The sequence below is a fragment of the Solanum verrucosum genome, unplaced genomic scaffold (assembly GCF_900185275.1).
Source record: "Solanum verrucosum unplaced genomic scaffold, falcon-dt-bn FXZP01000281.1, whole genome shotgun sequence".
Taxonomy (NCBI): domain Eukaryota; kingdom Viridiplantae; phylum Streptophyta; class Magnoliopsida; order Solanales; family Solanaceae; genus Solanum; species Solanum verrucosum.
This window is the reverse complement of record NW_026020554.1, coordinates 428,931-444,871: the sequence shown is the minus strand read 5'-3', so window position 1 is coordinate 444,871 and position 15,941 is coordinate 428,931. Positions and strand designations below refer to the sequence as shown.

The 15,941-nt window shown below is 29.7% G+C and overlaps 1 pseudogene; it reads right to left on the bottom strand.

The window, feature by feature from the left end:
- Nucleotides 1-6,067: 6,067 nt before the first annotated feature.
- LOC125810120 (phenolic glucoside malonyltransferase 1-like) lies at nucleotides 6,068-15,737 on the bottom strand (annotated as a pseudogene).
- Between the last annotated feature and the right edge of the window lie 204 nt (nucleotides 15,738-15,941).

Below are 15,941 nucleotides of genomic sequence, written 5' to 3'. Positions count from 1 at the left end.
ATTCTTTATTATAAAAAAGGAAAATAATTAAATATGTCATAATTTATTTTTCCAGAACTATTTTTAGATGTGGTAAATTATAATACGGTCACGTCATTAATTGATTCATTTTTTAAAAGGAAAAATATTAAAATATGCCATTGACTCATTTATGTATTTCGTTAAAAAATTGTCTCATTTATGTCATTTTGGTTAACAAATAATGTCATGGATGAGCTTTTTCTCAAACGAAAATAGCATAGATGAACCAAACTTTTAACCGATGTCATAGATGAGCCTTTTTTCAGAGTTTGATGGTATATTTGAGACTTTTCCCTTATAAAAATAATGCATATATCTTTGTCATCTAATAAATAATGTGTATTTACTTATATTTACTAAATTAAATAAAATCATAAAATTGTTTTTTGTTTTAATTTTTCAAAAATGCCATGTGACATGTTTAATACTAGAAGAATTATAAGTCTTATAATTTCTTTAATTTCTTATCAAATCATAGATAGGTGTATGGTTGTCGGTAACTACTAACCAGTAATTGGTTACAAATAATAATGCAACTCATTTAACTTACAAAGTTACAATACAAAATCACAAAGAGCCTATACAAAGGATTTCCCGAAATAAGACCTCACAAAATGTAAACGAGTTTCTTATTTATTCAAGGAAAAAGGTCCTGATATATCCTTTAACTGTGTCATTTAGAGCTGATATGCCACTCGTTACAAATGTGACTCGTATATGCCCCTACTGTTACAAAATTGGCACACATATGCCCCTCACCGTTACAAAAGTGACTCACATATACCCCTACAGTTACAAAAGTGATAAAAATAATTTATTTTATTTTATTTTTAATATTTTTAAAAATCATGTATTTGATCTTTTTCAACATAAATTATCTTTTGACTTCTTTGATTATTATTATTTGAGTTTCTTATTTGTATTTCAATTTTTCTTTCATTCTTAATTGTAAAATAAGAGAAATAAAATGAAAGAAGAGTGAATGAAAAAAAAGAGAAAAAAAATTAAAACCACTTTTTTTGCTATTGTAATTTAGTTTTTATATATGTAATTTTTTTTAGGATATTTATAATAAAGTTTATAAGAAAATAAGTGAAAAGAATAAATTTGAGTATCAAAATAATAAATTCAAATTAATCGTTGAATTAAAAAAAACATGTGAGAAGGATAAAATATTTCCCTACATGGATTATTTTTTTAATAAAAAATTACTAAAAATTAATTCAAAATAATTTTTTTCGCTTCCGGGAGTTTTTTCATCAAATAGCAGTTGCACCGATGAAACAAGAGGGTTCTTTTGCAGAGACGAAAAGGATATATGTGAGTCATTTGTTTAACAATAGGGGTATATATGAGCCACTTTCAGAAGGAGGGGTATATCAACTCTAAATGACCAAGTTGAGGGATATATTTTTAGAACGAGGGGTATCTCTCTTGTTTGGTTGCCATGTTTGGGATAACATATCACATCATTTATATCATTGTGATGGGATAAGTTATCCCATATACATAATGGGACAAGTTATCCCAGGATAGCTAATCCCAAGATAACTAATACTGGGATAACTTGTTCCCAACCAAACGACCTCAGTGTGTAGGATTTCAACACACTACAAAAGGAACCCCAATTACAAACAAAAAAATTTGTTGGTAAATTTATCAAATTGGTTGGCAAATTGAGTTACCAACGAAATGTCAACTTATATTAATTTGTTGCTAAAAGGCTCGTCGGTAAATATTACCAACCGATTTTAATTTGTTGGTAAACTTACCAACCAAAAATCAGTTGGTAAACACCCAAAGATGTTGTTACAAAATTTTGAAACATGGCCCTAAAATTCCGTTGGTAAATTCACCAACTAATTTTTGGCTAGTATATCGTTAGTACCTTTACTAACGAATTGAAAAAGAGTTAGTAAAAAAAAAATTCATTATTCGATTCCATTGGTAATACGTTGGTAATTATAGTAATTTTTTGTTGGTAATTTACCAATAAATTTTAAATATATATTTTTTTGGTTTCCCATCCGGTGTCCGGTACCCACACCGGAGCCCGACTAAATCCGAATTCACGCCGGGAAGTCCCACATTGGGGAGTAAAGCGCTCCGTAACAAAGGTGACTATGTACCCAAGGGGAATCGAACCTGAGACCTCTTAGTTAAGGATGATGCAGTACTTACCAGTTACCACTCCACCACAACCCTTGTTGGTAATAAATTTTAAATACGTTAGTATGATTATTTATTTTTCTAATAAATTTACTAATTGATTGTTAGTTTGTTGGTAATATATCATTCAAGGCAACTTTGTATCCAAGGGGAATCGAACCTGAGACCTCTTGGTTAAGGATGAAGGAGTACTTACCACTCCACCACAACTCTTGTTGGTAATAAATTTTAAATACATTAGTATGATTATTTGTTTTTCTAATAAATTTACTAATTGATTGTTAGTTTGTTGGTAATATATCATTCAAGTTCAATGTTAGGTTAGTAATTGATTGACAATATGTTCAAAATATTATTAACTGAATGATTATCCAATAGTAAAATATTTATTAATTTATTGCATTTAAAAATGTAAGAGCACGAATATAAATCCAAAAATATTAATATCAATTTTATAAATCATATTTGAATGAAACAATGCAAAATTTATGATAACAAGTTAAATTAATCTCAACATGACACATATCATTATATCAAAAAAAATAATTTGAGCACGTTTATCAAAAATATTGACCAAATCTAAATTTTGGCCAAAAGTTAAAACGCCTAACAACACAAACTGAAAATGGAGGCCTCAAAACCTGAACCAACCATCCTATTAGATATAAAATGACCTTCCAAAGCTAATCGCGTTGACGGAATTCTCATCAGAGCACGTTTAAAAAAAATGTTAAGCAAAGTCAAATTTTGGCCAAAAGTTAAAAGTTAAAACGCCTAATGGTACAAACTGAATATGAAAACCTCAAAATCCAAATCAACCATCCTATAAGATGAAAAATGACCTTCCAGAGCAAACCGCACTGACGAAATTCAAATTTGAGCATGTTTCCCAAAAAAATTGACCTAGTTCAAATTTTAGCCAAAAGTTAAAAGTTAAAAGTTAAAACGCTTAACGACACAAACTGAAAATAAAAGTCTCAAAACCCGAACCAACCATCCTATGAGACCAAAACTAAACTTATATGGCTAACCGCGGTGACAAAATTTCAATTTGAGCACGATTACCAAAAGTATTGACTAAAGTGAAATTTTGGCCAAAAGTTAAAAGTTAAAATACCTAACGGCACAAACTAAAAATGGAAGACTCAAAATCCGAACCCTCTATCCTATTATATCAAAAATGACCTTCCGCATCTAACTGCACTGGCGAAATTATCATCTAAGCACGTTTATCAAATATATTGACCGAAGTTAAATTTTGGCCAAAATTTATAAGTTAAAACACCTAACGACACACACTAAAAATGAAAGCCTCAAATCCCGAACCAACCATCCTATTAGATAAAAAAACGACCTTTGGAGTTAAATACACTGATGGAATTCTCATCTGAGCACGTTCACAAAAATATTGACCAAAGTCAAATTTTGGCCAAAACATAAGATTTAAAACACCTAACGGCACAAACAAAAAACGGAAGCCTCAAAACTTGAACCAACCTTCCTGTTAGATCAAAAAACCTTTCGAAGCTAATGACACTGACAGAGTTCTAATCTGAGCACGTTTATCAAAAATATCGACCAAAGTCAAGTTTTGGCTAAAATTTAAAAGTTAAAACGCCTAACAACACAAACTGAATATGAAAGCCTCAACACTAGACGCTGATTTACCATAAAGTTTAACTTCAATTGATAAATTTATCAACTATTCAATTATAAGTTAGTAATTAATAATTTACCAATAAATTTTATCACAGTTGGTAATAGTTACTATTCAACTAAACATTCATATGTATTATTACCAACTAATAATTAATATGTTGGTAAATTTTACCAATGGATTAATGATCGGTTGGTATATTACCAACTATTTTAATGATGTTAGTAATTTACAAACTACAATCTTTATTCGTTGGCAAAATTTTCAACTAATTGGATATTGGTTGGCAAGTTTACCAACAAATTACATTTTGTTACTAATTTACCAACACATTTATATTTGGTTGGTAAATTTAGCAACACAATCTTGCCGTTGGTAAATGTTTGGTTACCAACCGATATATACTTCGTTGGTAATATTACCAACAAAAGGTGTGTGTTAGTAATATTTCAGTTGGTAATCCATTGATAGAATGTTGCTAAATTTGGCGCCATTTTTTCCCGCCGTATTTACCAACTAAAATACTTAGTTAGTAAGATTTTGGTTGGTAATCTGTTAGAATTTCGTTGTTAAGTTTTAAAATATAATTCAGTTAGAAATATGTTGGTAATTTGGTAGTAGAATACTAACCAACTTAAGTTGTTAGTAAAATCTGTTGGCAATTTGAGGGTTTTTTGTAGTGAACAACCAATCTCCACTTACTTCAACGAGCAATTTCAGATTACAACTTTATAATTTAAAGAGCTAACTTTAGTACCTCAACTCAACAATTATATATATGAAATTTATATTTTATTAACTTAAATATTTTATATCAAATCAAATAAATAAATTAAAAATAAGGGAGTACCTTGTCAACAAAATAAATAAATAATGTACCCTACTCGTTATTCACAATATGTGAATGAATCAAAGAAAATCATTGTGTGACCAATAATTGATTTGGTATAAAACTTGTGAGGACTTAACGAAAAGAAAGTACTCCATCTCAATTATGATTAATTTTTTTATATTATATAGTGTAAATAAAAGTTAACGTGAATGAATTTGTGGGATTTGCAGAAAAATAAAGATAGCGTGGGACTTGAGTAGTTAAAAGCAGCAATATATAAAGGGAGAAAAATAATTATGCATATACATAATTTTGTCTTTTTACAAATAATGATATTTATTTATTTTCATCAAAAGGCCTATATTACTTAATTATATAAAATCTATAATTGATTTATTTATTAAAAAATATTAAGTGGTATGCTTAAGATCATTTGTTTTTTTAAACTCTATATTAAAGTTTAAATTAGATAAATAAAGTAAAATGAACTACTTACGAACAAAATAAAGATTTTGGAATATCAGTGCAGACAGTACTTATAAGATAGTGGGAATATCAGTGCAGACAGTACTTATAAGATAGTGGGAATATCAGTAGCATAATGGATTTGACCATACAATTTGTTATTATTTGACCATTATTTTTGATAAATAATTTAAATTCTCAAATATTTTTTTACAAAAGTATTTGGGAACTTTTTGTTAAGACTGGAATTAATTAGATGTCATACGGAAGTTAGCAAAACAAACCTCGAAAGACCACGAGTAAGAAGACAAATGAGAAATCTACCAAAAGACAGAAAGATTTAACGTGGTTCGATCAATTGACCTACATCCACAAAAGAGATGAGCAATTCACTATATAAATGTGAGAGTGTAAAATATAGAGAGAAAAAACCTCAACCAATTCACTCGAAATTATCGCTCCCCATTTTTCTGAAAACAAGTTTTCGATGCACGACCTAACAACTCTTTTGAATTTCTGGGTGACATACTAGCTAAAAAGGGCAGGACAATGCAAGCTAGTAGCGGAAGGACGCAGATTTTTGAAGTCCCAATACAATGTGCCTTTCAAGCGGAAGCAGACCAGAATGAGGTTTATTTTGATAGAATTGTACGGGGAGCACCCCTATTTCACATTCTGTACTGAACAACGGAGTCTCAGGACTTATATATGTAAATATATCTAATTCTACCAAAAAAAGAAGCTCACTTGGACGAAAACAACTTATAATTTGACTAATTTCATATTGTAGTTGAAATTTATTCAAAGTAAAGCCCAAATACAAAGTCAAACAAGAACTAATAGAAATAATTTCGTTCATCATTTCTAGAAAAGCAGCAGAACTCTATATTAGCCCTCCAAGACATTCATGAAATGAAAATACGCTACAGGACGCTGAGTCCATCAGTAAATATAGCAGCAAAAGCATTCATTCGAGTTTTGGGCAAATACAAATCAATTTCCAAATCTCCATCAGAGTCCTTAGGCTTACTAAGAGACATCAATAAACCACTCTCGAAAAAAACGAAGTGTCATTTTTGTGGCTTTCCCCAACCAAAACCAGCTTCATATATGTCATACTTTGGCGATCCAGTAATCGCAAGATATCTCCCCTTATTTGACGCCCCACCAACTTCTTTCAACCACTCACCATTCAACACGTATTCTTTATCCTTGTTCCTTTTATAAATAATTTCTCCAATTGATTCAGCCGCGATTGTAAATCCTTCATTTCCTACTAAATCAACATGATTTGTACTTGCAATGTACCAAATGATACAATTTCCGAAATAAGATGAAGGAAGTGGAGGATCAAATTGCGCTAATTTACTGTACATTCAAAATATTTCATTACGTTCTCATCTATTATTTCAATTGCGTCCTCTGATTTTACCAAACAACTCCATACATAACCACCTATTATCAGCGGCGGATCCAGGAATTAAGCTCCGGGGGTTCAAAATTTAAAGAAGAAGCTCTGGTGGTAATGTAAGTGTGCGGTGAGTGTAGTAACCCCGACATGCTTTTTGTACAAGGTATCTCATTGGTTGATAAAAGTTAACACCAAACTAATCAAAGATATTGAGAACAAAGCTACGTTGATAAAAAAAAATTAGTGGATCAGTTGTATTACACAAGTTAATTCCTGAAAAATATTTACATTAACCCGCTAAATTTATATTACCTTATCGTACCACATTAAGCATTTCTTCCTACTTTTACCCTACTCCATTGAACATTCTTAAATTTTTTTGTATTTTTTATACTTTTATTTTGTAATGTTTTACTTTATTTTGCATTTAGTTTTTTTAAAAAATTAGTATCAATTCAAACACATATTACTAGGAAAATTATCAAGATTCTCTAAAAGTGTGTAAGTATATATTTACTAATATTATAATGCATATTCAGAAGATAAATAAATGGCATCGTCAACTTTTTAGTTCATGTAGTTTAATTTACTAGGTTAGTCATCACTTGTTGAAAAAAAATGACGAATAAATCAAATAAGTTTAATTTCCATCTTTCTAAAATAGAATTCAAAAAATAGAAAGAAATTCCATGAATTCTATTAAATATATATTATTAAAAGGATATTGGTGATTTTTAGTTTCTTCATTCAATTACATCTAATTTATCTTTATAATATATATAATTCATCATTTTTAAAGAGTTGTACATAAAATTATATTGAAATAAATTGACTAATAGATATAAGAAGAATAAAAAAAATGTGTCTAATAAATTTAAACAAAAACAAATTAGAAAAAAAATGACATAAAAGAGAAAAAAGAAGAAGGGAAAGCTACATAAATCCCACTAGTTTAGGTCCTAATTACTAAGATTCCCAATAGTTTTAAATATTACTTCCTCTACCATATTTCATGATTAGGATACATGAGTTTGAATCTGTGAGATAGCCGAATTTTAAAACTGAGATACGTATTTTATTTATTTAAATTAATTGATTGTAACTGATTTCCTTAATTAGTGGAGTAATTGAGGATTTTCAGAATATATGGATGATTAATTTTGGAATTAAATTAATCAAATCCTTTAAATCTAAGGCAGAAATCAAGAAGTATATCTATGTTTAATTAATTTCATTTTATTATTATTTGAAATAATAAATTCATTAATATTATTAATAAAAGATAAAAACATATATATTTTGGTTATGTAATTTGATTAATTTCATTTTATTATTCTTAAAATAATAAATCATTAATTTGATTTTTCTATTATCAATATATAATGTGTCCAAAATATAGAATATAACTGAAACACACTAATTTAGAAACAAATCACAACGGTAGAGTATTTGTTTTATCATTAATCTGAAAAAGTAAGAAAATTCAAAATTCTTCCGACAACAAAGCATTTTGAAACCGATTATGCTTGCATTTGACATTCCTCCTACAAGATATGTATCTCAGATACATAAGAATAATAATCAAAATATATAGGGAAAATTGTATATAATAGCAAACTATTAATTCAAATTAAATGCTATAAATATAGTTTGATTTAATTGTACCCCATAGCAAACTATTGCTATTTAACCTCTCTCCTGGTGAATCTCGCTCGCCACTCTCGTTCTCTCCCTCGCCTCTCTCGTTTTTTATACAAACGCAAGTGTATAAAGTGTGTTTGTGTTTGTATAAAGCGAGAGAAAATTGTATATATACATATATTTTCGTTCCCCTCTCTCCCCTCTCCCAGATCTCGCTCGCCACTCTCCCAGATCTCGCTCTCTCACTTTATACAAAAACCGCAAATTGTATAAAATGCGTTTGTGTTTGTAAAAAGTGAGAGAAAATTGTATATATACATATATTTTCGTTCCCCTCTCCTAGGTCTCACTCGCCACTCTCCCAGATCTCGCTCTCTCACTTCCCTCTCTCACTTTATACAAAACGCAAATGTATAAAATACGTGAAAATTGTATATATACATATATTTTCGTTCTCCTCTCTCCCCTCTCCCAGATCTCACTCGCTACTCTTCCAGATCTCGCTTGCCTCTCAACTTTATACAATTGATCTTTTTGTAGATGTATACCAAAGCAGATTATACAACTGCTTTCTTTTGTATATGTATAGCGAAATATACATATTTATGTTTGCTATGGAGCGCAATTATGCAAAGTTTGTTATAGCATACAAATATGAATTTTGTGTTTGCTATATGTGAAAGTTTCTCAAATATATATAATTGTGTGTATCAAAATATATAATATAACTGAAACGCACTAATGTAGGAACAAATCAGGACAATAGAATATCGATTTTATCATTAATCTAAAAAAAAAGTAAGAAAATTCAAAATTCTTCCGGCGACAAAGCATTTTGAATCCAATGATGCTTGCATCTGACATTCCTCCTACATCATAGATCCAAAAGTTTGCTGAATCCGGTGATATTACTCCAGCCGTTGGATTAGTCCTTGTGACATTTAGCCTTGGGAAAGGGTTGCATATGCCTAATTGAAGAGCAATAGTTATGCAGCAATTCAGCAGATTGGGTTGAGAATGAAGTCAAGAGGCAATAGATGTCAATTAGGAATGAAAGAGGGTTGATGGATGTGGGAATGGAGGCGGCCGAGACGGTAGATGTGAGTATAAGACCTTGACTTGTTAATGGGCATTAATTAAGGAGTTTAAATTTAAGATAATTATTTAATACCATATTTAAAGAATTTGTGTATCTGATTATATCTTTTAAAATATATCATATAAATATTAAAAGTGCTAGTATGTGTAATTGTTTTAAGGCGGAATGACCTGGGAGACCCTTGTACTTGGCTCCGTTTGTCACATGGACCCTTCTACTCACGATATTGCCAATTGAACTCTTAAAGTTATTAAAACACAATATTTTAAACCCCTCTGATCATGTGTGTCTCCCAATCGCGCTGATGTGGATAACACCTCACCATCCACATCAGAAATATATTGCCACATCATTTTTTTAATTACAAATAATTTTATTTTTAAAGAAACCTCAAACTAATCTCCAAAATCCTTTCTTTCTTGATTTCTTTCCATTTTTTTCCCTCTTTCCATATTTTTCATCTATTTTGCTACTAATCATTCTTTTTTTTTTCTTTCCTAGTGATTTTTTAAGTTGAAGAGGAATTAAGAGATAAGCAAAGCTTTGTTATGCTTTTGATTATAAATTTTGCTATTTTAATGGTGGTGAGAAATAAAGTGACTCAAATGGAGGATGAGAGAAAGAAGAGAAGCAGACAAAAAATGGGTCATTATAGAAAACTCTCAAAAATGTTCTCAATAAAATTGTCTTACATTTAGAAATAATCTCAAACATGTCTTTCAAAAACCCATCTAAAATCCGCATCTATTTCACAATTTAGAACCTCTTTTTTCCCCTCTCTTTTATCTAAATCTAAATAAATATCTTTTTTCCGATCATTATAGAACTCTCAAATGATAGGAAGCATATGAGAAAAGAAAGAGGAAGAATTGTGGGTAAGAGTATTGGAAGTGATTGAAGAAGATGTGTGTGTAGTGATAGTGGGGGTTGGGTGAAATTATGAGGAGGAAGAAGAAGAAACGTACATCATATTGGGAAAGGTTTTTTTTTTTAATTGCTATATTTTTCTTTTAATTCTTTTTTTAAAAAAATTAAATAGTTGTCTTCACTTGCTTTTAAACGTGTGTAACCACTCGCTTGATCTGATTCAGCAAAAAAAACCACATAAGCTTAGTCAACGGTCAAATGGGTTTAAAATAGTGTGTTTTAATAACTTTAAGTGTTCAGTTGGCAAAGTCGTGAGTAGAAGGGTCTAGGTGACAAATAGAGCCAAGTATAAGGGTCTTTCAGGTCATTCCGCCTTGTTTTAAACTAGAGGCAAATATTGTATAAATGATAGTGATATATGTTTAGTTAAGTAGTTTTTTCAAAAAATAATGAAAAAGAGAAGATGATCCAAGTCCAAAAGTTGAGTCCAATTTCATGCGGGTAAAAAAATAAGAGAAGAGGAATTGTTGCGCATGCATTAAATTCTTGAGTTTTTCAATGTAATCTCGCCTATAGTAAATGTACCTCGAACTATGTTAATATCATGACGAGGAGTCACAATTATGTCACTCATCTTTGTCTTATGTTTCTTCCCATATATAATATCTTAGTCCATAAGGGTCTTTGACAATAGACCGATCATAAAACGGAACTCATCATGATCATTTTTGTCGTTTTTGTTGAGCAAAGCCCATGACTTTATGAACCCTACTGTAAGTATTCGAAAGGTCATTTTTATAAATTTTTATAAATTTTTTTTATAAATTTTTATAAAAAAATTACTATTTCTACTATATTAAATTTAAGTAGAAAGGGTTTAATCGATAATAAATAATACCACCAATTTCAGGCAAGAACCGCCGAGGGCACGAAATCACGACAGTATTACCCTTAAATTCAAATTGAAGGTTATCAATTTGTATGTCAGTTTAGTGTTTGGAGAATTGGAGTTATAAATTCAATATAGTGTTAATTGGATATTAGAGGGAAAGGTTGAATGGAATTGTCCAATTATGTGTCCGCGCGATGCGCGGATAATATTAAAAAAATAATAACGTTATATTTATGCTTGAATATATAGTATACACTTGTATACATAAAAACAATCATTTAAATTAGTGTATCAACTATTAACACGTAAATCAACTTTATATATAAATATGTATAACATAGTTTGATCCCATTAATGACAATAGATTTCATGTCAGTAAAAATTTTGCTTGCTTTTGGAGTTTTTTTAGTTGCTTCACGTGATGCTCTTCAACATTTTTCTTTATTTTAAAATTTTATTTATTTGTGCTCTCTCATTCTATTAATTAAATTCTTTCATAATTTAATTTGTTAATAATAATTTTAGCATTTTTTAATACGCATAAAGTAATAGTGTATATAATAGATAAAAATATACATAGAACTTTTTAAATGTAATATTCAATTATGATAAAATCCACTTAAGTACAACATAAGTTAATATAATACAAACTAATCTCACTTTACATATAATACAAACTAATCTAATAAAATATATGTTTTACAATTTATAATTATTATTTTTTATAATATTACTCATTAACTCTACTTTATCAAAAGAAGTACTCGAATGGGTATCTATTTAATATCACAATTCACAACTACAATTTTATTTAGAGAATCTTATGAAAATGTAAAACTTGACCCAGATCACTTTATTCATAAATAATTTTCTTCTTTATTGCATTTAGAATATGATTGATACTCCTTTGTTCTAAGAAGTCCACCTATAGGATATTAGATTTCATTGGAACTCATCAATCAATTATTACAAACAATATCAAAATAACACATGAGTTAGAATCACTCTACTCTATTAATTTGAACAACAGTATAATTCAAGTCATTTAATATGAATTAGTTTGTTAAAAGAAGATTAGTTTGTTGTTATATTTTATCGGACTTGAGTCTTTCCCTTTCGTTGGACTTCAAATCAATTCAATCTATTGATCAAATACATAATCACAATAAGTTTTCGAAACTAACAACACCCATATTGCTATATGTCCAGCCTAGATCCAAAAACTCACTCAAATTTATAATCAAGTTCTTAATCTTGGTTTCAAACATGTCAACTCTCATATTTCCACATTCCAAGTCTAGGGTTAAGTTCCAATTTCTCCAATTTCATAAATATAATAACATCTATCTATATATAATAGGAGAGGGAAAAACGCCACATGTCAATACCACAATTATTCTTGAATTTTTAGTTTTAAAAATGATATATTTAGTTAATTTAAATAATAAATTCAATTTTAAAAACAAACAATATAAAACAATTTTTAAAAAACATTTTAAAACTTAACGTTTAAATAACTTTAAAGCATATTTAAGCAATATAAAAAATTGTAAGGAAAATATTATTATATAAACAGAAAAATATAAGAAATTATTATATCAAAACTGTCCAATACACATCTATTGCTACACAATTTTTAACGCTATCTAATTATTTATTCTTTTTAAAAAATATATTTTTTTTTTAAAAAAAATAAAAAGAAACTTCAACTACAAATAATTATCCCTAAAATTCCTCACCCACTTCGTAACTTCCTACCCCAAAAGAAACTCAACCGTATTAATTTAGTAAAATTAAATAGGACAGTCTTTTCTTTTGTTTTTCAAGGGAAAAAAATGCATCTCAATAAAGGAAATTCAAAGCAATAATAATGCTTACCCTTCATGAAAAGGTAATTTTTTAGCATATTTCTTCTCTTTTTCTTCTATTTTATGTGGTATACATTATCAATAATTGTACTTTATTTTGGAAGTTTTAGATGTTGAAGATGATTCGTTGATGAAGTTAGGATCAAGCCATTTCTGTGATGAATATATGTAGTTGAAGAAGGAGAAACACTTTTAAGACTATATCCAATAACTATGTCAAGCATGTAATATATTTTAATTTTTTTCAGCTTATGTTTTGTTTCAAAATCAAACTGGGTTGGATGTATTTACATATAATTTATGATTCTTTGTTTACTGCATATTTTAGATTTATAATTTTTTAATCTTATTTTTTTAATATGCAGATGAATGATGAAACTATGATGAAAAATTTGAATTAAAAGATTAGAAGTATTTGAATTTGAAGATATTATATTTTTAAATTATTAACTTAATTAAAACTAGAAATTCATGATTGTGGAATTCTAAATAAACTTTTATTATTTCACAAATTTATCTTTTCAGATGTTATAAATATATTTAACTACATTTAATTTATATGTAAAGGAAGATAATAATACTATTTCTCTATGTCCGCTCGCAATTTATTTATTTATCCTTACTAACATTTACTAAAAGGTAGTTTTTTTTTTATTTAACAAACAAATAAAAGAGAATTAAAGAAAAAAACAAAGAAAAGAAGATAAAACGAATAAAAGAGACGAAATGTAGGTAAAGGGTAAAGTAGAAAGGATAAGGATAAGAATAACAAACTGATCCTCTTTTATTCATTATTGTTAATTACAATTTTTTTTTGTATTGATCTTCTTCATTTATTATATTTCTCTTAACTCAAACATATATAGATTATACGAAAAAATGCATTGTATTTAAGAAAATTCAATTCCGAAGTGATTGTTCGACTATTTGAGGCAAGTGGATTTCTAAATTCTTGTTAAGTGTATGAAATTCGTGTATTTCCTTGTAATACGTGTTTGGGGGTAGTGAGACTTAGTGATGGGTTGATTTGTCCACATTGGTTAATTCTAATGATGAAAAAGGGGTAATAAAAGGCAATGTGATTAATTGTTTGTGTGTGATGTGTTGAGAATGATTTGAAAGGCTTGTTGAATCATTGTTGATGTTGTATCATAATTGTGTTGTTGTGAATTGTGCAATGTTATGAAAATGGTCATCTCCTCATTATTTGTGTGAACATGTCATTTGCATTGTTCTGAGACATGGTTGTGACAAGTGTTATGTGAATTGAGAAAAAAAATAAGAAATTAAAGAGGATGTACCATTTCGAGGGACGTATCGCGCGCCACGATGGATACTCGCGTCGCGACGGATACTATATTTCAAGGGACGTATCGCACGCCATGATGGTTACTATTAACGAGGATCGTAGCGCACGCTGCGATGGATGCATGGACAAATTTGTCCCTCATGGGTCCCAGACTGAGAGACATCGAGTGTGTATCACTAGGTCAAACATGCATCACTATACTTGACATTGCACATCTTTATCATTGATGAACTTGATCTTCTGTGTTGCTAATCTTGTGAGTGCCTTTCAGTGGAAGTTGTGATTGATGAATAGTAAGTTTATTGTTGAGGATATATAATTGTTAAAGTGTTGTTGTTGAGCTGTGTGTTATGTAAATTGTGAACTGTTAGGTTGGGCTGGTTTTATGTATGTGATAGTTGTGATTGATGAATATTGAGCTTGTTGTTGAGGATATGTAATTGTTAGAGTGTTGTTGTTGAGCTGTGTGCTATATAAATTGTGAACTGTTAGGTTGGGCTAGTTTTATGCAGGTTGTAGTTGTGGAGGTTCAGTTGGGGTGTAAGGAGTACCCGTATTCTATTCCCTTAGCTCTTGTGCGTAGAAGTTTATTTGTTGAGTACCGTGTGGTTTGTCACTCACACCTTGCTACTATATTTTTTTGTAAGTTACTTGCCCGGACCTTTGTGATATCTTTTCTTCTCCTTGTCTGAGGCTTCTTGCAGAGGTTTGTGAGGTAACTACTTGTCATTTCAGCGGACCTTCTTTCACCTTAATTATGATCTTGTTCAATTCTAGAAACAATTTCATTTGAGATTTGAATTTTCTTTCAATTTTGTTATAACACATTAGAGGCTGGTACACGTGACAACCAGCTTTTGGGGTATTTTTAAGTTGATTATAAATTTCCGCATTTTATCGTAAAGGCAGAGTTTTAGGCTGACTTGTCTTGGTGGGATAAGACGAGTGTCATCACGTCCATTTTTGGGTCGTGACACCTACTATGGTAGATTCATCACCAACGACATGATGGCTAATGAAAGAAATACATATGCCATGATTCGGAAAAAGTGTCACTTGAATAGCTAAAATCGATGCAAATTGGACCCAGATGCATCTTCAGGTTCTGCATTTAGGAACAAAGGGATGAAAATCATTAGCGTTATGTATATGATCATTACTAACAAGATAATCGAAATCCATGTTACTTTCAGAAAATGTAATAGATATAGAATCTCCTGTTACATAACGTAGTTCAGAATAACAGGTAGAATTCCATGGACAAACAAGGTTGCCAGCTAGTGGTAGATAGTGTTTGAGAGTGAGTGAGAGTGAATGTTTGAGAGTAGGAATAATATTTTGGATGAAACTATTTTTGTCAATATTGTGGAGTTTATAGAATAAAATCCTTGGTATATGATAGTTATGTAATATCCACAAAGTATCAAAGCAAGTTAAAGGGAGTGTTAGCTTATCTATGGCACATGTAGCTGGTGCAACTTGGCATTGCTCAATCATCGAAGCCATATTTTTGTTTGGTTAACAAAAGGGATATCAATATGTTTGGCTTATATAGCCGTCAATCAACTTTGCGATTGAGAGTAAATATGTTCTTTATTATAAAAAAGGAAAATGCTCAAATATACTATCGAGTTTTGAGAAAAAACTTATTTATGTTATCCGCTAAAAAATTGGTTCATTTATGTCATGACCTAGACCATCGTGATTGAC